The 23,223-nt window shown below is 43.6% G+C and overlaps 1 pseudogene across 1 annotated transcript; it reads left to right on the plus strand.

Annotated features, from left to right (window-relative positions):
- The first annotated feature begins 14,386 nt into the window (after positions 1-14,386).
- On the plus strand, positions 14,387-15,332 carry LOC307115828 (olfactory receptor 3A2-like; annotated as a pseudogene). The gene has a single exon. The product of its transcript is annotated as an olfactory receptor 3A2-like (transcript).
- The last annotated feature ends 7,891 nt before the right edge of the window (positions 15,333-23,223 follow it).

The following is a 23,223-nucleotide window of genomic DNA, read 5'->3' on the forward strand; positions in this document are numbered from 1 at the left end:
GAGCAACGTTTAGATGGTAAGCTCCATATAATCACACCTCACCCTAACAAAAAACACAAAGATTGTGTTGTTTGTTCTAACAGAAAAATCAAAGGAGGAAGAAGAGAGACGATTTATATTTGCGAAACATGTGAATGTAAACCAGGTCTTCATGTGGGTGAATGTTTCAAAAAATATCACACCATGAAAAATTATAGAGATTAAAATAACTCTTTGAATGCATCAATAATTTGAAATACAAAAAAATCCAAATAAATAAGTTTGTATGAAAAGAAACTCCAGTTTTTTATTCTACTGCCGCTCTTTGTAAAATCTGGGGTATTAAAAAAATTAAATCCCGAGTAGAATAAAGGAATCGAGATAAAAGCAAGTGAGTGCAAAAGGTTAAGAATCACCATAGGAAACAAAAACAAACAAACAAAAAAAGAATCACTGTAGGAGAACCTATAACATAGGCCTCTCATTCCCAAGCTTGAACTGATCACTTTTTGAATACCATTTGCTGGGCTGGGACACAGAGGAAAAAGCAGGCCTTCTATGTGAAAATATAGCCTCTCAGAGTCTAAGAGCATGAACCTGATTCTTCAGATCAGCATCACTGGGTGGGAATGGACCAATGGAAATATTTGATAGAATAGATAGCAAAGTTTCCTTCTGACATAAACATCCTCCCGCGATGTTAATTGTATAGTATATGAACAGCATGGCTAACAAATTCATGTGACATGATGAAATGTGGCAAAGTGCTGTGATGGAGCCTAAAAAAAGAGAATGGGTCGTCTGTGTACTTTCTTCTGTTGTCATTTGTAAGTAAAATGATAACACAGGGCGGGGGGTGCGAGGTAGAAGCAAAATATCACTGTAGTTGTACATATAGCCACATGAATAATTTTTGTAATTTTGAAAGTGTGAATATTATGGACTAAATGTAAACGAATAAAATATATGTGGAATAAAATATAATCACCTGTGTTACTACTAGATCTTAAAATGCTGCCTTTGCCTGTGTGTCTTTAAATAGAACATTAGGGTGACAGTTGGGAGACTGTTGAACTCCTGATTCCATCCCAGTTTTTCCTTCCCCGGAGCTACTTACTATCATCCACTTTGTGCTTGTCCTTAAATAGGTTTCCATAATTTTACTCGAAAGTTGTGTACACACAAATTGTATTTCGTGTTGATTTTGCATTTTTGAAATTTTATTTCAATAACATCATTCAGAATGTACCATGAAACTTGCTTCTTCACTCAAATCATGCTTGGAGATTTGTCCATGTTGCTACACATGCTCCAGTCAATTACTTTTACCGCTTTAACAGGTATTTACTATGATTACTTTATGCTCCTGTTGAAGGACATTTAGGTTATTGACAGTTTTCTACCATCATAAACAATGCTGAAATGACTTCTTTTATCCTTCTTCATGGGCACGTGAATGAAGGCTCTCTAGAGTATGTTGCTAAGAATGATTTTCTAGCAGGAAGGCCATGCACACCTTCGGTTTTACTAGTGGGTGCAACTTCACTGGCTGGTTCAGCCATCCCAGACTCCCAGCTGCTTGGATGTTGGCTGCTCACAGCCCTTTCTCTGTCCAGAGTGGGTAAGCGCTCCCCCTCCACTGCCCTGGGATGTAGGCTCAGCCAGAGGCCAGTGATGACTGGCATGGGGTAGACAAGCCTGACTCACTGCCTCCAATGGGACTCATTCAATGTGTACAATTCATGTTCCAAATCCCCTCTCAAGACCAGGCTGAACGTAATGTGCTGAGTCCACATCTCTGCTCACCTCCCTCCATCTTCTCCTTCTGAGGTCACTCCTTCACTAAACTCTGTCCCAGTTCCCAGGAGTCACTGCTTCCAGGGAGCCTGGCCCAAGATGACTAATATTGCCAAAGTCTTGCCAAAAGGGCTGCACCAATGTCCACAGTTAGGAGAGGATTGAAGGCTGAGGAAGAGAAAGCACTTCCAAGAGATGAGGTGAGGGAGGGAGAGAAGGCAAAGGCGCTGAGATGAAGAGCTTTGGAATTCCACAAACTGACTGAAAGCCAGTATGGCTGAAGTGTGGGGAGCAGAAGAAAGAGAAGGACACTGGTTGAGGTTGGAGATGTATGTAGGAGCTGACAAGTAGACCTCATAGGCTAGTTTCCTTTTTTATTTTTTTTAATTGTTATGGGAAGTTCTTTAAATGCTTTGAGCAAGAAATTGATAGGGTTTGATTTAGACTAAGAAAATTCATCTGTGTGTAGAGAGTATGGTTTGGAAAAAGATAAGAAAAGCAGGGATTTGAGTATCCACACAGCAAGCAGAGTGGATCATAAAAATTATAGTGTTAGCACAGAAAGTAAGAAACACTATGGGATTTATAGCACAACACTACATGTATATAAAACACACAAGCATACAAAGTCATGAATTATTCAAGCGCACATACCTATTTTTAAGTGGCTACTTTGTGGAGGGAGAAGAAGAGAATGGAAATTAGATGTAATAAAAGACAATAATATTAAGAAGGTATCTTGCAAGGAATGGTGGTGACAAGGTGTCATGAATTGAGGCATATGATTAACTGAGCCCTGCACCAAGAAAACAAAAAACCAAAACAACAACAACAATTCACTCCCTACCCATTATTTTCCTTCTCCTTGTGGAGACCCATGTCTGGGATGAAGAACAGACCTAGGTTTCTGAGTGACCTTCCAAATCATCCAACTTTTACCCACTAAGCAAGTTGAACTGGATGGCGGAGACTTCCCTAGTGATTAATGCAGCGTCTGAGTCAAGGAACCTGGAGGGAGGAGGAAGCAGAACCTCCCCGGAGCCTCATTAGTGAGGACACAGATGGGAGCACTGAGGCAGTCTCATGCCTGACCTGGTGGGTGCTCCTGATGCTCCCTCTCAGCCTAGTTCCTCCTTTCCCTGGGGGCTCCATGGAGCTGGGTTTTATCTCTGGGATCAGAGATAATCCATGTTAACAGGTCTTGTTATTTCCCTTTTGCACAAGTTTATGACCTAGTCCCAGGAGATCTGGGCACCAAACTTCTACCATGTCTGGTAGCTCTGTATCTAGGTGCCCAGGGCAAGAGAAGACAACCATTAGGTATCAATAAACACCTGTGGACCTAAAGTGATCACTTGAATCCTTGATTGGAGCCAAGGACCTTGATATAACATGAGTCATTTTTAAAACTCAATAAGTATTTCTTTATGTAAGCACAATAATGTATTTTACTCAGTTGTCTATTGATAGATATTGGAGTAATTCCAAATTTTTATGATGACAATGTTGCCATAAGTTTACTAGTACTCATATTTTATTTATATTACTGTTGATTGAATTCCTATTATTGTATAGCACATCAGCGAACTGGACAAGACATCTTAATCAGCCAATTAGTTAGGAGTCATCATTATTGTGCGCAGGTTCAGAGCAGATTGATTACCTCTGTCAAATTCTGAACACCCAAAGGAGGAAGCATTTCCTTTTTATGTTCTTTTAGGTCCTTGTGTAAGTTATTTTTACAGACAATTTGTAATCTTGAGTATATATCATATCTAACAAACACCTGTCATATCTATACAGACAACTTGTAACCTTGAGTATCATATCATATCTATATAAACACCTGTAATCTTGGATGAACAAACACTTGGCATGAGAATATGGGAATTATTATCAGTATCAGTGTATCAGCACCTTTAGATGGCTAGCTTGCAAGGTCAGACAGTTAAGTTTATCTTTTCTATTCAAGCAAAAAATCAAAGTTATTTTACAGTCTAAAAATAACAGAATTGACCTACAGAATGAGAGACTAAGAATAACAGAGTAGTTCAAACAGCAGTTTCAAAGGGCAATTTTTCCAAAGGAGGGACCACTATGCTTCACTATAAAATAAGCTCAAAGAGTGGCATTGTCTCAAAAAGAATGAACATTTTTATTTTTATATATGTTCTAAATTAGTTCTCTAAATTGACTGTAGTATACTTCCATGACTTCCAAGATATATAAAATTAAATTTACGAAAAACTGGAAGAACAAATGTAAGCAGTTTTATTTGTTTCAGTGTCTAATCCTATCACAATGACTTAAAGCATAAAATAAGTTTCTGGGTCTCACGTATCTGCAATAATTGTCAGTGTAATTTATGATTATTATCCTTGATTCTTGTAGAGATACCTTTTCAATATTTGTGATTTAGCTCCAAAAAGTTCCTTTTGCTCTTTTCTTAAGGTATCAATTTATTGTAAAAACTTGTTTATCTTCACCTTGATTTATCAGTAAGGAATCCTGTGAAAATTAAACCTGTTTCACAGATCAGATTGGCAGGGCTTCAAGTTTACTATGAAAGTTAATGCAGTAGATATCATAATAAAAAGTAAGATTGGCACATACAAAAAACCAGCTGTGGACCAACTTATTAATAAATATGACTACAAAAGCCTAAATAAAACATTAGCACATCAACTTCCTTTGTTTATACTGAAATACAAGTGTGGTTTAATATTAGGAGGCTCCTAAAAGCTCTACCCCTATGCTCTACCCCTATGTTCACTGCAGCATTATTTACAAAAGCCAAGATAAGGAGTAACCTAGGTGTCCATCAACAGATGAATGGATAAAGATGACGGGGTGCATATGTACAATGGAATATTACTGGACCATAAAAAAGAAGGAAATCCTACCATTTGGTGCAACATGGGTGGATCTAGAGGGTATTGTGCTAAGTGAACTAAGTCAGGCAGCGAAAGACAATTGCCATAGAGTTTTATTTATATGTGGACTCTAAAAACAAAACAAAAACAGACTCATAAAAAAAGAGACCAAAGGGATGGTTACCAGAAAAAAGGGTGTGGGGGATGGGTGAAAAGGGGAAGAGAAATATAGTCAATAATATTGTGATAAGTTTGCGTGGTGACAGATGGTAATAAGAATTGGTGGAGTGATCACATTGTAAGTATAAAATTTTTGAATCACTATATCTTACACCTGAAATAATATAACCAATGTAGGATTGTATACCAGCTATACTTGAATAAAAAATAAATTAACCCTTTGCACTCGCTTGCTTTTTTCTCCATTCCTTTATTCTACTCGGGATTTAATGTTTTAAATACCCCAGATTTTACAAAGCGCGGCAGTAGAATAAAAAACTGGAGTTTCTTTTCATACAAACTTATTTATTTGGATTGTTTTATATTTCAAATTATTGATACATTCAATAACCGTCACACTCGACATCCGAGCGCAAAAGGTTAAAACAATATCACAGATGCTGTAGGTTTTTAGAAAATTAAACCTAGGAATGAATATTCTAAAATAAAAAATGTGTCTTTAAAAATGGTATCCATCTAATAGGGAGGTTGTGAGGAATACGTGAGGAGTGAGTTGATACATGCAAAGCACTTAGACCTGTACATGGTGCCTAGTCCCGAGTAAGTGTCTTGGTAATGGTTAGCTATGATTATTATCAGGGAATGATCCCAGAAAATTCTGTCAGCATTAAAGATATTGGGGCAGCCTGTGCAGTGGAAATCACAGGGGAAGTAGTTTCTGGTTTCTCTTTTGTTCAGTTAGTTTATTGTGATGTGGCACTTAATAGGTATGTCTTGATCATGCCCATGAGTTGGTACTTTGTAAAATATTATTAAAATAAACTGTATTAATTTAGACAAATCAGAAAGTGGAGAAGAGTAGAAGAAAGATAATAAAAATCACCTGTATTATAACTCAAATCACAGGTACATTTTGGTATTTCCTTCAAGTCTTGTTTCTCTGTGTGTGAGAGTGTGAATGTTGCGTGTTTTTGTGTTAATATTTAAATAATATTTTGCTGTATAATTTTGCAGTATTGGGGTGCTTAATATTTTTCTGCTGCAGGGAAGTTTATATATTATGTGATATTCTAGTCATTGAAGTTTAAACAAAATTTCTTTCAACAGTGTTATGAGTTTAGAGCTTGCTACTAGAATAATTATTTATTTGATGATTTTTTTTCATTTTTTCCCTCTGTTTTATTTGGCTTTTGAGACTATTTAAAATATATTTTAATTTACATTTTCCTATAATTGTACCTATTTTACTTAATTTTTTATTTAAGTAATATAGAATTATAGGGAGTATTCTCTTTAAAATTTTTTTCTTGTGTATCTCTGGTTGTAATATTTTCTATTTGTAATTGTTTGCATTTACCAATTTTTTTTTCTTGCTTAGACTTACTTGCCCAACATCAGTTTATTGGCTTATTTAAATGGGTTTACTTTTCTTTTGTTATTCTAATATATTATTTACTCATTCATTCTATCACTCTGCCTCTAGTTGTTAATAATACTGCATTGCATCTGAGAAGACCAATACTTCCAGTGTCTCCAGTATTCTTCTGGATGGATAGATAGATAGATAGATAGATAGATAGATAGATAGATATTACAAGTAAAAACTTTATTATATTATATACTAGAGGCCCAGTGCATGATTGAATCATGCACGTGTAGGGTCCCCTACATGCTTTTGCTTTCGATCACGGGGGAGCTTCGTGCCTGTCCGCTGGTGCCTGAACGGACAGGCACCCAGCTCCCACGCTTTTGCTTTCGATCGCAGAGGGGCTGGGTATCTGTCCACTGGTGCACCAGGCCTTTCAGAAGCCTCTGGCAGAGGCTTCTGAAAGGCCTGGTGCCTGAGCAGACAGGCACCCAGCTCCCACACTTTTGCTTTTGATTGCTGGTGCACCAGGCCTTTCAGAAGCCTCCAGTGCGGCGGAGGCTTCTGAAAGGCCTGGTGCCTGAGTGGACAGGCACCCAGCTCCCCCGCTTTTGCTTTCGATCATGGGGGAGCTGGGTGCCTGTCCACTGGTGCACCAGGCCTTTCAGAAGCCTCCACCCCGCCGGAGGCTTCTGAAAGGCCTGGTTCCTGAGCGGACAGGCACTCACCTCCCCCGCTTTTGATGGTCCGCGGTGGGACGTGAGCTCGCTGCCCCAGAGGCCACTTCTGTGCCGCAGCACAGCCATGGCGCAGACGCTGAGCTAGAGCCACCACCGGCCCAATCAGCCACCCCGACCACCCCAAATCCCGCCCCCCCCCTGCGCCTCCTGGCCAATCACGGGCATAGCGAAGGTACGGGCAATTTGCATATTTGTCTATTATTAGGTAGGATTATACTAGAAGCCCGGTGCATGAAATTCATGCACGGCGGGAGGTTGTCCTTCAGCCCAGCCTGTACCCTCTCCAATCTGGGACTCCTGGAGGGATGTCCGACTGCCCGTTTAGGCCCGATCCCACCGGACATCCCTCTCACAATCCAGGACTGCTGGCTCCCAACTGCTTGCCTGCCTGCCTTCCTGATTGCCCCTAACCACTTCTGCCTGCCAGCCTGATCACCCACTAACCACTCCGCAGCCAGCCTGGTTGATGCTTAACTGCTCCCCTGCCAGCCTGTTTGCCCCCAACTTCTCTCCTCTGCCAGCCTGGTCACCCCTAACTGCCCTCTCCTGCAGGGTTGATCACCTCCAACTGCCCTCCCTTGCAGGCCTGGTCCTTCTCAACTGCCCTCCCTTGCAGGCCAGGTGCCTCCCAACTGCCCTCTCCTGTTGGCCATCTTGTAGTGGCCATCTTGTGTGCACATGGGGGCAGGATCTTTGACCACATGGGGGCAGCTATATTGTGTGTTGCAGTGATGATCAATCTGTATATTACTCTTTTATTAGATAGGATAGAGGCCTGGTGCACGGGTGGGAGCCAGCTGGTTTGCCCTGAAGGGTGTCCCGGATCAGGGTGGGGTTCCCTTGGGGTGTGGGGTGGCCTGAGCGAGGGGCCTCTGGTGGTTTGCAGGCCGGCCACACCCCCTGGTAACCCAAGCAGAGGCCCTGGTATCTGGAATTTATTTTCCTTCTACAATTGAAACTTTGTAGCCTGGAGCGGAGCCAAGCCTGCTGCTCCCTCCGGGGCGGCAGCCATTTCTGTGGCAGTTAATTCACCTTCTACAATTGAAACTTTGTAGCCTTAAGCTGGTGAGCCCGGCCAGGGTGTGCGGAAAGCTTTGCTTCCCCTCTTGCCACCAGCAACCCTGGCCTGCTCTCTCAAACTCCATTCTGGCGCCATTTGTTTGAATTTGTTTACCTTCTATAATTGAAACTTTGTAGCTTGAGTGGAGGCTTAGGCCTGAAACAGCGATGGAAAGCTTGGCTTGCTCTGTTACCTGGGAAACCTTGCTCTCTGTGGCTGTAGCCATCTTGGATGGGGTTAATTTGCATACTCGCCCTGATTGGCTGGTGGGTGTGGCTTGGCTGGTGGGCGTGGCTTATGTAGCGGACTGATGGTTACTTTGCATATTACCATTTTATTAGAGAGGATTATATTATACTAGAGGCCTAGTGCACGAAATTCGTGCATGGGGGGGTCCCTTAGGCCAGCCTTCACCCTCTCCAATCTGAGACCCCTCGAGGGATGTCCAACCAGATGTCCGATGGGATAGGGCCTAAACGGGCAGTCGGAAATCCCTCTCACAATGCAGGACTGCTGCCTCCCAACTGCTCGCCTGCCTGCCTTCCTGATTGCCCCTAACTGCTTCTGCCTGCCAGCCTGATCACACCCTAACCACTCCTCTGCCAGCCTGATTGATGCCTAACTGCTCCCCTATCAGCGTGTTTGCCCCTAACTGCCCTCCCCTTTAGACCTGGTCACCGCTAACTGCCCTCCCCTGCAGGCCTGGTCAGCCCCAACTTCCCTCCTCTGCTGGCCTGGTCGCCCGTAACTGCCCTCTCCAGCAGGCTTGATTGCCCCCAACTGCCCTCCCTTACAGGCCTGGTCCCTCCTAACTCCCCTCCCCTGCTGGCCATCTTGTGCCAGCCATCTTGTGTCCACATGGGGGCAGGATCTTTGACCACATGGGGGCAGCCATCTTGTGTGTTGGAGTGATGGTCAATCTGCATATTACTCTTTTATTAGATAGGATTATATTATACTAGTAGCCCGTTTGCACGAAGATTTGTGCAATAGACCTTCATTCACCTGGCTGCCTGCACCAGTTTTCTGCCGGCACCGGGGACCCAGGCCTTGGCTGTGGCCACCGCCTTCTGCCTTTTTCAGGGTCGGGGCTTGGCCCCGGGCGGTGGCCTTGGGCTCGGCCGCAACCAACATCCCTGCTAAGGATCGCAGGAGCCAACCCCCAGTGGTTTCCTGCGATCCGTGCAGGCTCCCCACTGGTGCTCAAGGCCAGGAAAGCCTCCGCCCGAGGCTTATCTGGCCTTGGGCTTGGCGGCACCCAGCGTCCCTGCTACCGATAGCAGGAGCTGACCCCCAGTGCTTTCCTGCGATCAATGCAGCTGCCCGCTGGTGCCCAAGGCCAGGAAACCCTCGGGCGGCTTTCCCGGCCTTGGACTAGGCCGCACCCAGCGTCCCTGCTACGGATAGTAGGAGCTGACCCCCTGGTCGTTGCCTGCGATCCGTGCAGGCTCCCTGCTGGTGCCCAAGGCCGGGAAAGCCTCCACCCCTAGGCTTTCCCGGCCTTGGGCTCCGCCACACCCCAACGTCCCTGCAACGGTTTCCTGGTGGGCGTGGTTGGTGGGCGTGGCTTGGGCGTAGAGAAGGTGCGGTCAATTTGCATATTTGTCTATTATAAGGTAAGATTATACTAACGTTCCCGTTGCAAGAAAAATCCTGCAATAGGGTTTCCTGCTGCACTCTACCGTGCCCCGCCTCCGCTCCTCCCTTGTCCCCTGGACCGCCTTCTCCGCCAGCCCGCTCCTCCTCCGCTCCTCCCTTGTCCCCTAGCCCGCCTTCTCCGCCAGCCCGCCCCGCCTCCGCTCCTCCCTTGTCCCCCGGCCCGCCTTCTCTGCCAGCCCGCCCCGCTCTCCTTCCTTCTCCCCCAGCCCCGCCTCCACTCCTCCCTTCTCCTCCTCTGGGCTTGCTTGCTTCTCCACAGCTTTGCTCCCTTCAGCATCTCTTGGCTTCTTTCTACGCTGTCTTGATATGCAAATTAGCCGCCATCTTTGTTGGGGTAATTTGCATACTCATCCTGATTGGTTGATGGGCGTGGCTTGGACATAGCGAATGTGCGGTCAATTTGCATATTTGTCTATTGTAAGGTAAGATTATATTATATTATATTACACTAGGGGCCCGGTGCATGAAATTCGTGCACTCGGGATGGGGGATCCCTCAGCCCAAACTGCGCCCTCTCACATCCTGAGAGCCCTCAGGGGATGTCCTACTGATGGCTTAGGCCCAATCCCCACGGGAAGCGGGCCTAAGCCACAGTCTGGCCTCCCTTTGTGGGAGGCAACCAGGCTGGTCAGGGGAAGGCACCATCCCCATCACTACGGTCAATTTGCATGTTATGCTTTTATTAGGTAGGATTATATTATATTATACTATATTATATTATATTATATTATATTATATTATATTATATTATATTAGTATTCCTGTGTGTGTTCTTTTTCTCCTTTTTAATGTAAACCAAAACTTACTGTATTCATCCTACAAGTTGTATTTACATTTAATAATATAGCTTTGATATCTTTCAAATTAGCACAGAGAAAGCTGTTTTCTATAGCTGCATAGTATTCCTTCATAAGGATATACCATTATGAATTTAGTCAGTCCTCTGATAAAGAAAAGTTATGTTATTTTCAATTATTTGCTATTACAAACAGTGCTGCAACTAATAACCTCATGAGTATATCACTTTTGTGCCCATATATCTTTTCCATAAATTCTCAGAAGTGGAATTTTTGGGTGAAAGAAAAAACACACCAGTAATTTTGAAAAATATTGCCAAATTTCCCTTTTTCCTTTTTGATTCTGCCTTACAACTACCATGCAAATTCCCCTTGTGGCCAACCCTAACCTGGAACCATATGGAGAATGGAATTTGGGAATGTAGTTTCAGCTTAGCTAATTTGCTGGAAGTTTTAAATGTGTATAGATTAGTCAATTTTGGTTATTTTTAAGTTTTTTCTATATTTTGCATCACCCTTATACTATTAAAATTCCACATTTCCCCCCCAATAATTTTAATTTTGCATTTAAATATTTGATCCATTTAGAATTTTACTTTTGCAAAATATATGAGGTACATATGCAACTTATGTTTTTCCAAGATAGCTCTGTTATTGCTTCTACTCATAGTACGTATTGCATAGTACATTTTCCCATGCATTTAAGATTCCACTTACATCATGTATTAAATTCCTACATTACCTTAGGTCTATTCCTGGACTTGTCATTTTTGAAAGCTTATAAAATTTCACTTTATTTTCATTTTTTCTCAGCTTTTTTGAAATATGACTGACAAATAAAAATGAAATGTGTTTGAAATGTACAATATAATGATTACATACATTTACATTGTGAAAGGATTCCTACAATCAAATTAATGAAGCACATCTATCACCTCACATAGTTAATTTTTTTTTTTTTTTTTTTGGTGAGAACATTTAAGTTCTCTTAGCAAATTTCAATGATGAAATGCAGTACTATTAACAACTAGAGGCCCAGTGCATGAATTCATGATGGGTGGGGTCCCTTGGCCTGGCCGGTGATTGAGGATGATTGGGGCCATCTTGCCCAGTCCTGATCAGCCAGACCCCAGCAGCAAGCTAATCTACTGGTTGGAGCGTCTGCCCCCTCGTGGTCAGTGTGCATCATAGCGAATGTTCCAGTAGTTAACTGAACAGTCGACTGATCGGTCGGACACTTAGCATATTAGAGGCAAAGTGCACGAAATTTGTGCACAGAGGGGGGTTGTCCCTCAGCCCAGCCCGGTGCACGAAATTCGTGCACAGAGGGGGGTTGTCCCTCAGCCCAGCCTGTACCATCTCCAATCTGGGACCCCTCGAGGGCTGTCGGACATCCCTCTCACAATCCAGGACTGCTGGCTCCCAACTGCTTGCCTGCCTGCCTTCCTGATTGCCCCTAACCACTTCTGCCCGCCAGCCTGATCACCCCCTAACCACTCCACTTCCAGCCTGTTTGCCCCCAACCACCTTCCTCTGCCGGCCTGGTCACTCCTAACTGCCCTCTCCAGCAGGGTTGATCACCTCCAACTGCCCTCCCTTGCAGGCCTGGTCCCTCTCAACTGCCCTCCCTTGCAGGCCTGGTCCTTCTCAACTGCCCTCCCCTGCTGGCCATCTTGTGGTGGCCATCTTGTGTCCACATGGGGGCAGGATCTTTGACCACATGGGGGCAGCTATATTGTGTGTTGCAGTGATCATCAATCTGCATATTACTCTTTTATTAGATAGGATAGAGGCCTGGTACAGGGGTGGGGGCCAGCTGGTTTGCCCTGAAGGGTGTCCCTGATCAGGGTGTGGTTCCCTTGGGGTGTGGGGTGGCCTGAGCGAGGGGCCTGTGGTGGTTTGCAAGCCGACCACACCCCCTGGCAACCCAAGCAGAGGCCCTGGTATCTGGAATTTCTTTTCCTTCTACAATTGAAACTTTGTAGCCTGAAGCGGAGCCAGCCTGGGGCTCCCTCCGCAGCCAGCAGCGATTTCTGTTGGGGTTATAATTGAAACTTTGTAGCCTTAAGCGGGTGGGCCCGGCCAGGGTGTGCGGAAAGCTTTGCTTCCCCTGTTGCTGGGAGCAACCCTGGCTTGCTCTCTCAAGCTCCATTCTGCCGCCATTTCTGTTTGAATTTGTTTACCTTCTATAATTGAAACTTTGTAGCTTGAGTGGAGGCTTAGGCCTGGCAAGGGCAGGCGGAAAGCTTGGCTTCCTCTGTTACCTAGGAAACCTTGCTCTCTGTGGCTGTAGCCATCTTGGTTGGGTTAATTTGCATGCTCGCTCTGATTGGATGGTGGGCGTGGCTTGTGGGTGTGTTGGAGGTATGGTCAATTTGCATATTTGTCTATTATTAGGTAGGATAGTCACCATCTTATACATTTGATCCTTAAACTTCATTCTTCTTTTAACTAAATGCACCCTTTTTCCAACTTCTCCCCATTTTTTATAGTTCTTTTCTAATTTCTTGATTTGATTTTTTAATCAATGTACTTTCTTTTTGTTAATATATTTACTTAGGGTTATACATTTTCTTCTGTTGATTTAGTGATAATCCTTTAGTGTGTATTGATTTCATTATCTCCCCTTTCCCTCCCACAGACATTATTTATTTTTAGTTTTGATTCCCTCTTTGGTCCAACTGTTTCTTAAAGATTTTGTAAAGTATTGGGATTTATTGGTAAAAATTGTTTTCCTTTAAATTGGATTGTGATTAAATATTATTGTCTGAATTATTTATGCTTTAAGAATTTGCTGAATTTCTGGTTTACATATTCTCTTTTGGGAGGGTGAATGGTTTTGTGGGCATTTGAAAAAGTTGAGTATAAGAGAAAAAAAGAAAAAGGTGAGCATATCAGTTCTACCTCTTGAATAATCAATTATATTGAGGTCTTTTATAGCCTTACTTTTCTCTCAAATTAACTCTATTATAAAAGTCACTAAAATCCACTAGCTATTATTCTATTTCTGCTTGAAATCCTGCACTTTGGGCTGTATATATCAATACCAGATATTGGGAGCATTCATTTGCATAACTATTACGTCTTCTGGCACCCTTATGATTCAAAATTACGGGTGAGTTATTTTAACATTTCCTTGTCTGTAATCAATGTAGATAGGCAACTAGAACTGTTTTCTATATCTCTCATCCCAGCGTTATGTGTTGTCTACAGCCTGCAAATACAGCCTACCTGTGAGATTTGTCATTTAACTCTCCCCTGCTTCTTGAATCCAACTCAGGATCACAGAGGTAATGATGCCATACTATGTACCCTATTCCCATTATTGCAAAGAAGGGCTTTTGGTTTTATCCACTAGTGAGTGCCCCCTTTTTAAAGAGAATTATATTTGTCTAGATTTTGCTATAGTCATGGATTTTTCTCTTTCTGACACTCTGCTATTTAAACTCCACTATACTTGAAGTCCTCTGATCTAGTTTGTGCACTAAGAGTTTTGAATGTTTGCTAGTTTCTTTGAAAATAGAATCTATATTTTTATTCTTATTTTATTTGTAGTGGGAAGAGATTTAAGAAGAGACAGTTCCAGATTTACTCTGCTATGTTTAAATAAGAAATACACTTTCTACTTATTTATTTTTCCCAAGGGTTTTGCCCTTCATAATTTCTGCTAATAGATTCTTTCAGCTAAGACAGGGAGAGAAGTCCAGAATGATGATGTCACCTGTACATATACCTGAGAATGAAGAAAGCCATTGAGGGAATTGTCACAAGAGAGTTAATAGCTGTGGTGTGTCTCTGGGAGTAGGCAAGTCCTTACTTGAGGAGTGGGTACTTAGTAAAAGGCTAAGCATATAGAAAAAATTTTTCTTCTTTCTGAATAAATATATTGAGAGGAATGATTCTTTATCTCCTTGGATGTTTTCCTGCAGGAACTAATGCAGCCAAAATCTGGGGCCAATGGAACAACTATTACTGAGTTCCTTCTATTGGGTTTGGTGGAGACACCGGAGCTGTGGCCTCTTGTCTTTGTGCTCTTCCTCTTTGCCTACCTGGTCACAGTTGGGGCAACCTCAGCATCCTGGCTGCCATCTTGGTGGAGCCCAAACTCCAACTCCCATGTACTTCTTCCCAGGGAACTTATCCATGCTAGACATTGGGTGCATCACCGTAACTGTTCCCGCAATGTTTGATCGCCTCTTGTCCCACAAGCGTGCAGTTTCCTATGGAGAATGCCTCACACAGCTTTTCTTCTTCCATCAGTTGGCTGGTGTGGACTTCTTCCTGTTGACAGCCATGGCCTATGACCGATTTCTGGCCATCTTCCAAACCCTAACCTACAGCACACGCATGAGCCATTCAGTGCAGTGGATATTGGTGGCTGTGTCCTGGGCCTGTGCCCTCACCAATGCACTGATCCACACTATTGCCCTAACTACACTCAATTTCTGTGGTCCCAATGAGGTGAATCACTTCTACTGTGACCTCCCACAGCTCTTCCAGCTCTCTTGCTCTACTACGCAACTCAATGAGGGGCTGCTCTTTGCTATGAGTTTTGTAATGGCAGGTCTACCTGTGGTTCTCATCATTACCTCCTACATCCACGTGGCAGCTGCAGTTCAACAAATCCGCTCAGTGGAGGGCAGGAAGAAAGCCTTCTTCACACGTGGCTCCCATCTCACTGTGGTTTGCCTCTTCTATGGAACTGGTATCTTCAACTACATGCATATGGGTTCAGAGGAGGCTTCAGACAAAGATAAAGCTGCTGGAATTTTTAACACCATCTTCAACCCTATGCTGAATTCAATTATCTATAGCCTTAGAAACCCTGATGTGCAGGGTGCCCTCTGGCGGGTAATCACAGGGAACTGGTCACTGACTTAATAAGGTTTCCAGTTTCACTTCCTCCTATTCTCTTTTTGGACTAAAGGAGTAATCCTCTGGGGCCAGTAACTTCTTCTATCACTCTGAGCATAAGGATTTGCATTATTTTATTTTATTATTTTGGTAGGGGATAGTAGTTATTGCATCCCAATGAACCTCTGCCCAGTTTCAGACAATGGGTATGTAAATTAATGCTGTCAGTTCCCTTGACAAATTACAACTTTAGTCACTGTGTGCTCCTTTTTCTGGGGAGAAGTGAAACCTAGGGAGCCCTGAATGCTTACAGGTTCAAGTACCATAGGGAATGACTCTTTGGTTAGTTGTAGCCTGAGTTTCCCAAATATTCCTGCAAATTTTCCCCACCAGGGGGTCATCTGATTCCCTGGTGTTCAGGTATACTTGGGCTGTTAATAAAACATATGCCTAGAAATCAGGATTATTTTTTTTATCTCATCAAGCTCCTACAAGTCTGAAAATGCAGCTCATCTCTTTATATCCACAAAGATGCCCTGGAATATAGAGGAGACAAATGAAAGCTGAATGGTCACGTGTCCTCTACGTAACTCTGAAGAGCATGATTTCTGTGTGAAAATTTTTAAAGCATCCTCATCCTCGGATATGTTTAATGATTTTAGATAGAGGAAAAGGGAGAGAGAAAAATATTGATGTGAGAGAGAAACATTGATCGTTTGCTTCCCACAGGTGCCCCCACTGGGGATCAAAGACACAACCTAGATATGTGCTCTGATTGGGAATTGAACACACAATCTTGAAGAGTGTCAGAAGACACATTCTTCTTCTGTGTCCTCAGAGCTAGGCCCAACTGCAGATCTTGAAGTGACCCCATAATCCAGCTCCTACCCTTTGAAGCACAGGCTAGGAAAATTTCTGCCCACCCAGTGACTTAGAGGACCACAGTCCCACAGGTAGGCCTGCCAAACTTGGTCTGACTGTGGTTCTTGCAGAAGCCCTATAACCAATATCCAATTTCAAAGAGACATCTCAGCAGTTTTTTGGGGCCAGCTCCCAGGCATCCCTGCCTGATGATTAAACCCTAAATCCTGAAAAGTGCTCCCATGTCAATGAACTCTTTCTATTCAGGCTTACATTGTACCTATCCTTTATTCCTCATGATCCATTCCCATATTGCTTCTCTATGAACTATAGGAACTTCCAGTTTATGCCATGATATAACAGCCAGTGTATTAGTTTCTTATTACTCCTATACCAAATTACCATAAAGTTGGTGACTTAAACCAATAGAAATGTATTCGCTTATGGTTTGGAGGCGAATCCAAAATGATTCCTACAGGGCCAACTTCAAGGTGTCAGCAGGGAAAGTTCTTCATGGGGGGTCCAGGAGAGAATCCATCCTTTGGCTTATTGCCACATCACTCCCATCTCTGCCTCCATCTGTAATAAAATAACTCTACTTGTCTATTATAAGGACTCTTGTTTTTTTGGGCTCTCTCGGATAACCTAGGACAAGCTCCAAGACACTCTAATAATCTACAGTCTTTTTTACCATATCAAAAGTTGATTTAGGACTTAGGGCCTGGATATCTTTGGGGGGCATTATTCAGCCTGCCACAGCCAGCTATGGGAGATAATTATTCCCTCTTGGATTATAGATGGGATTTTCTTATTCCTAGACCTAACCCTAATTTTTCTGGAGGCACTGAGGAGAAATGGGAGAACTTCTTGAGGAGGATTAGAATCACCTCCTTTGCATGGTCTTCGGCAAAAAAAAGATTGACTCCCTCTAGCAAGGGAGCAAGGATGCTTTTACCAGTCAAGTTAAGGAACATTTGGAGGGTTCTAAATGCTCATGCTAACCTTCTCAAACTTCCCCATCCATGACTCAAGGTCTCACCCCTTCCCTATCAGGGCTCTGGATTTAGCATAGGAGATGCAACTAAGCTACACATTCATCATTCACGATAGCTCTACCACTTATAAACACTTATTGCCTTAAAGGTATGATGCAAAAATTTTGGCAACCATTAAAATAAAGCACAGTTACCATTTTCTCCTGTGTGTGTGTGTGTGTGTGTGTGTGTGTGTGTGTGTGTGTGTGTGATAACTATATAAACAGTATTGTTAACTATAGGCATAGTGATGTTCAATCTTCAGAAATTATTCATCTTGAAGAACTAAATTTTGCAGCCTTTCACCAATATCTTCCCTATCCCTTGCACAGCTAAGAGGCTCACAAATGATGTTGATGTTGGTGGTGTGAAAACCACATTTTGAGTAGCAAGGCTATGAAGGAGATAAAGGACCAAAAATCAGAACATTATTAGACATTGAATAGAGAAATTTAAGAGGATAAAAAAATAAAAGCATATCTGGTAGTCTTAGATAGAAAGAAATTAACACCATTACAATTGTCATATTACCCAAACCAATCTATAGATTCAATGTAATGCCTATCTATAGCATTTTCACAGAACTAAAACAAAGAATCCAAAAATGTATATGGAAGCACAAAAGATGCCAAATAGCCAGAACCGTCTTGAGAAAGAAGAACAAAATTAGAGGTATCAGGCTACCTGATAGCAAACTATTCTACAAGGCTATGTTCATCAAAAGAGCATGGCACTGGCATAAAAACAAACACCTAAATCAGTGGAACAGAATAGAGAGTCCAGAAACAAACCCACACCTATAAGGTCAATTAATATTTAACAAAGGCAAGAATGGAGTAGAGACAGTCCATTTAATAAAAGGTGTTGGGAAAATTGGACAAATACATTTTTAAAAGTGGAACTAGACCACTTTCTTAAACCATATACTAGAATAAACTGAAAATAAAGTAAAGATATAAATGTAAGAGGTGAAACTATAAAACCCGTAGAAGAAGCTGTAAGCAGCCTGGCCAGTTGGCTGAGTGGATTGAGGGTTGCCCCAGGCATCAAGAGGTTGATTCCAGGTCAGGTCACATGCCTGGGCTGTGGGCTTAATCCCAAGTAAGGCGGTACAAGAGGCAGCCGACCTATGCTTCTCTCTCATTGATGTTTATATATATCTCTCTCTCCCTTCCTCTGTTTCTAAAAATCAATAAAAACATATTTTTAAGAAAACATAAGCAGTAAGCACACTAACATTTGTCTTAGCAATATTTTTTCTGATCTATCTCCTCAGGCAAGGGAAACAAAATAAAAAATAGACAAATAGAACTACATCATAGTAAAAAAATTTATGCACAACAGAGGAAACCAACAAAATGGAAAAAAAAAACCTACTGAATTGGAGAAAATATTCACCAATGATAGATCTGATAAAGGGTTAATATCCAAACTTCATAAAGAACTTATCCAACCCAACACCAAAAAAAACAAACAAACAAACAAAAACCCAACAAACAAAAACACACAACAATCCAATTTAAAAATGATCAGAAGACCTGAATGGACACTTCTCCAAAGAGAACATAAAAATGGCCAATAGACATATGAAAAGATCCTCAGACTCACTAATCATTAGAGAAATGCAAATTAAAACCACCATGTGGTATCACCTTGCACCTGTCAAAATGACTACCATCAATAAATCAACAAACACCGCTGGTGAGGGTGTGGAGAAAATGGAACCCTTGTGCACTGTTGGTGTAAATGCAGATAGGTGCAGAAAACAGTGTGGAGTTACCTTAAAATATTGAAAATGAAACTGCCTTATGACCCAGTGACTTTACTTCTGGGAATATATTCAAAGAAACCTGAAATGCTAATTCGAAAGAATATATGCACCCGAATCTTCATTGCAGTGTTATTTGCAAGAGCCGTGATTTGGAAGCAGCCCAAGGGTCCATCGGTAGATGAGTGGATAAAAAGCTGTGTACATTGACACAATGGAACACTATGCGGCTGTAAAAAAGAAGGAAATCTTACCCTTTGCAATAGCATGTTTGGACCAGAAGAGCATTATGCTCAGTGAAGTAAGCCAGTTAGAGAAACACAAGTATTATATGACTTCATTCATATGTGGAATCTAATGGACAGTATAAAACTAACAAACAAAATAGAAACAGACTCCTAGATAGACAAAAAACTGGCAGGTGTCAGAGGGGAGTGGAGAGGGGGCTGTAGAACTGAGTACAAAAAAGTTGCGAAGGAAGCCCTGGCCAGTGTGACTCAGTTGGTTGGGCATCTTCCTATGCACTGAGTTTGCTGATTCCATTCCAGGTCAGGACAATGCCCAGGTTGCTGACTCGATTCCCAGTAGGCAGTGTGCAGGAGGCAGCTAATCCATCTCTCTCTCATCAATGTTTCCATCTCTCTATCCCTCTCCCTTCCTCTCTCTCTAAAATCAATAAAAACATATTTAAAAATTCATTTATCAAAAACTTTAAAAACACTTTTTTAATACTTAATACATGTTAACTAAGGGAAACATGTGAGTTTATATTTTTATACTCTGGACACTAGAAACGATTAAATGCTGCCTGTCCAAGAAAAGAAAGATTTTAAAGATGTCTCAGAGACCCAGGCATTTCCCTATGGTTTCTGAACACTCATATCATAATTCTCAAAGTGCTCCATACCCCAAGGTAATGTAAATATTTAATATTGGGGCCTCTTTTTTTACATATAACCTTTGACTCTTAGGGATTTTCCCCCTTAATAAAACTTAATTTTATTCAAAGCAAATCAAATTCAGTCTTGTCTTCTCATCAATTACGTTGTCAGATATGAAAGGTGGCATGTGCAGTGATTTCAGTTCAATGAAAACCCAAGGTACGTAAATCCATAGACACACAAAGAGATGAGGGACTGTCAGGGGCTGAGAGGGGAGGATGAGCAAGGACTGGCTACCACCTGGACTGGTCTGGATGAAATATTCCGGAGAGGGATTGTGATGTGATGTGATGGTTGCCAAAAATGGTGAATCTGCTTAATGACCTTGAAATTGACACTTGGAAGGATCATAGAGTTAAATGTTATATAGTTTAAATTAACTTTATTTTTAATAGTATTAATTAAGTTTTATTGAAAACTAGTAGCCCATTTGCAGGAAGAATCCTGCAATCGGCAGCTGCGGCCATGTGCACTGCAGCTGCTGCCGCCTTTGCGGCCTTAGGGCCTGCACCCGCTCTGCCCCACTCCGCCCTCTCCCCCGCCCCTCCCCACCCAGGCTTTCCCTCTGGCAGCCACCTTCCTTTCCACTTTTCCTCCCTCTTCCTTCTAAGTTGTCTTCAGTCTTAACTCCTCCCTCCCTCAGTGTATGCAAATTAACCGCCATCTTTGCTGGGTAATTTGCATACTCGCCCTGATTGGCTGGTGGGCATGGCTTTGGGAGGTGGGCGTGGCTTGGGCCTAGCAAAGGTGTGGTCAATTTGCATATTACTATTTTATTAGGTAGGATACATTTTATTTTACTCAATAGTATAAGAAAAACACAGTAAAATTCAAAGTATATGTGAGATAAACACAAACATTTTGAAAACTGCTATTATTGGGGAGGGGAAGCGTTCTCTGCCATGGCAGCTGACACAGGCTGCCGCCCAGGACCTGGGACCACAGGCCTCGCAGAAGCTGAGACAAGTTGCTCACAAGCTGCAGGTGGTTCCACATCTGGAAGTTCGGTGACAGCTGTGCCTTGAGCTCAGGAGAGGGCACCAGAGTTGGCGTTTCCTCTTTAAGTGTTTCTTGATCTTGCTTTAAGCTGTTTCTGTAGATCCAGGAAGAGAACATGTTACACTTTTGTGTGCCTTTTGTGTGCCTTCCAAGGAAGGGGACCTCCCATCTCCATCACTGAAGTCCCAGTTCAAGCCCTCACCCCAGGAAGTCCTCCAGACTGCAGGCCATGGGCACTGACCTGAGCAGCTCTGTGCTCCTGCCTAAGCCCAGCCTCTGGGGGCTCTTCTCTGTGTGGTCCAGCCCAATCCCATCCCCACTCGCCCACACCACCAAATCCACATGCACAGCTCTCTATGACTCTTTCCCTTTTTTCTAGAAGCCCTCAGACCTCTGCCCTCTGACAGAAATTCCACCATATGTGGGATCCAGAGTTTCGCCAGCTTCTCCAAATCACAGCCCCATACTGCCCTCATGGCCCTGATTCCAAGCCCACTCACATTTTGTGCTGGTCCAGAGGTCCACCCTCCTCTTCAAAACCTGGGAAGATGCAGCGATACATCAAGGAGGCAAGAAGGATGTCACATCAACTCTCCTGTGGACACTACCTGCCTGTGCAGCCTAGTGCAGTGGTCAGAAAACCATGGTTCGCGAGCCACATGCGGCTCTTTGGCCCCCTGAGTATGGCTCTTCTACAAAATACCACGTGCAGGTGATATTTACACGTACAGTGCAATTGAAACTTTGTGGCCCATGCGCAGAAGTCGGTTTTCGGCCTGGGCAAGCCTATTTTGAAGAAGTGGCATTAGAAGTTGTTTAAAAAAATTGGCTCTCAAAAGAAATTTCAATTGTTGTACTGTTGATATTTGGCTCTGTTGACTAATGAGTTTGCCGACCACTGGCCTACTGTGACTGAATCGCTCCCAACTAGCAGGAAGCTCTGCAGTGCAGGCTTGGGGTCTGCTCTGTGCACTGGATTATGCTCAGTGCCTAGAGACGTGTCTGTGCCTGGCAGGGCTTCTCATATTTGCTGAATGAATGAGCCCTAATCAGATAGCTGGGTGACCTTGGGGCCCCAATGCTCACCACTGGGATTTCTAACCTGTCTTCACCCAGGAGAGGGACCCCTAATGGACTCTCCAATCTCTTTATCAAATGAGAAAAGAGCTTAGCCCAAGGCCCGGATGAAAATCACAAATGAGGCAGAGGCTTCATCAAGAGGAAGAGAAAATGACCAGTTTGCACAACCACAGCCCCTCCCGCACACTCTCCACTGTCCAGGCACCCAGACAACACTTTCTAGGGAGGATCCACCTCTCCCTCCACCCGAGTCCCTACAATCACCCTATGAAGCTGGGCCTAGGCTCTCCCCATGTTCAGAGGATCAAACACTCAGAGAGATGCAGTGACCTGAAGACTCACAGCAAGCAGGTGGCTGAGTGACCACTGTGCTGTGGAGGGGCAGGGCTCACCTGGTACATGGTTGGTCCCACCCACATTGGTTAGTAGCAAATGTTCTGTATGAACACAGAAGTGTGGGTGGGAAAACCACCCAGCTGCTGCTTATCGGACAGGTGCAGGCTGCGTGTGACTGCTGCTCCTCAGACCAGTAAGGGCTTCGCAGAGCTGCCTCTCTTCAGACATCTGTGATCTGCTGGTATGCCTCTGCTCTTCAGACCAGTGCGGGCTGCTCTCAGTGCTTATGTCCTAGTACTGGGGCGGGCTGCTCATACAGCTGCTGCTACTTGGACAGGAGATGGGCTGCTTGCGTGGCTGCTGCTCCTCGGTCCAGAGCGGGCTTCTCTGGCGGCTGCTTCTCCTTGAATGGAGGCGGGCTGCTTGTGGCACTGCTGTTTCTCATGAGAGGGTGTGCTGCTCACAAAGCTGCTGTTCCTTGGACAGGGGATGGGCTGCTTGCCAGGCTGCTGCTAGGTTGTTGCTCCTCTTCAAACATGGGTGGTCTGCTCAAGAGGCTGCTGCTCTTTGGACCAGTGCCGGCTGCTCGCAATGCTGCTGCTCCTGGTAAGGTGGCCGGCTGCTCACATAGCTGCTGCTCTTTGAACAGGGGATGGGCTTCTTGAGTGGCTGCTGCTCCTCAGGCGGTTTGAGCTGTAAGTGTGGCTGTTGCTCTGCTGATGAGGTGGGCAGCTCACCCAGCTGCTGCTCCTGGAACAGATGCAGGGGATGGGCTGCTTGCACGGCTACTACATCTCTGATGGGGGCAGGTTGCTACATCTCTGATGGAGGCAGGCTGCTCATATAGCTGCTGCTCTTTGGACAGGTGCAGGCTGCCTGTGGCTGCTGCTCCTCGTACC

Source organism: Cnephaeus nilssonii, assembly GCF_951640355.1.
Source record: "Cnephaeus nilssonii genome assembly, chromosome: 19".
In the NCBI taxonomy this organism is placed as follows: Eukaryota; Metazoa; Chordata; class Mammalia; order Chiroptera; family Vespertilionidae; genus Cnephaeus; species Cnephaeus nilssonii.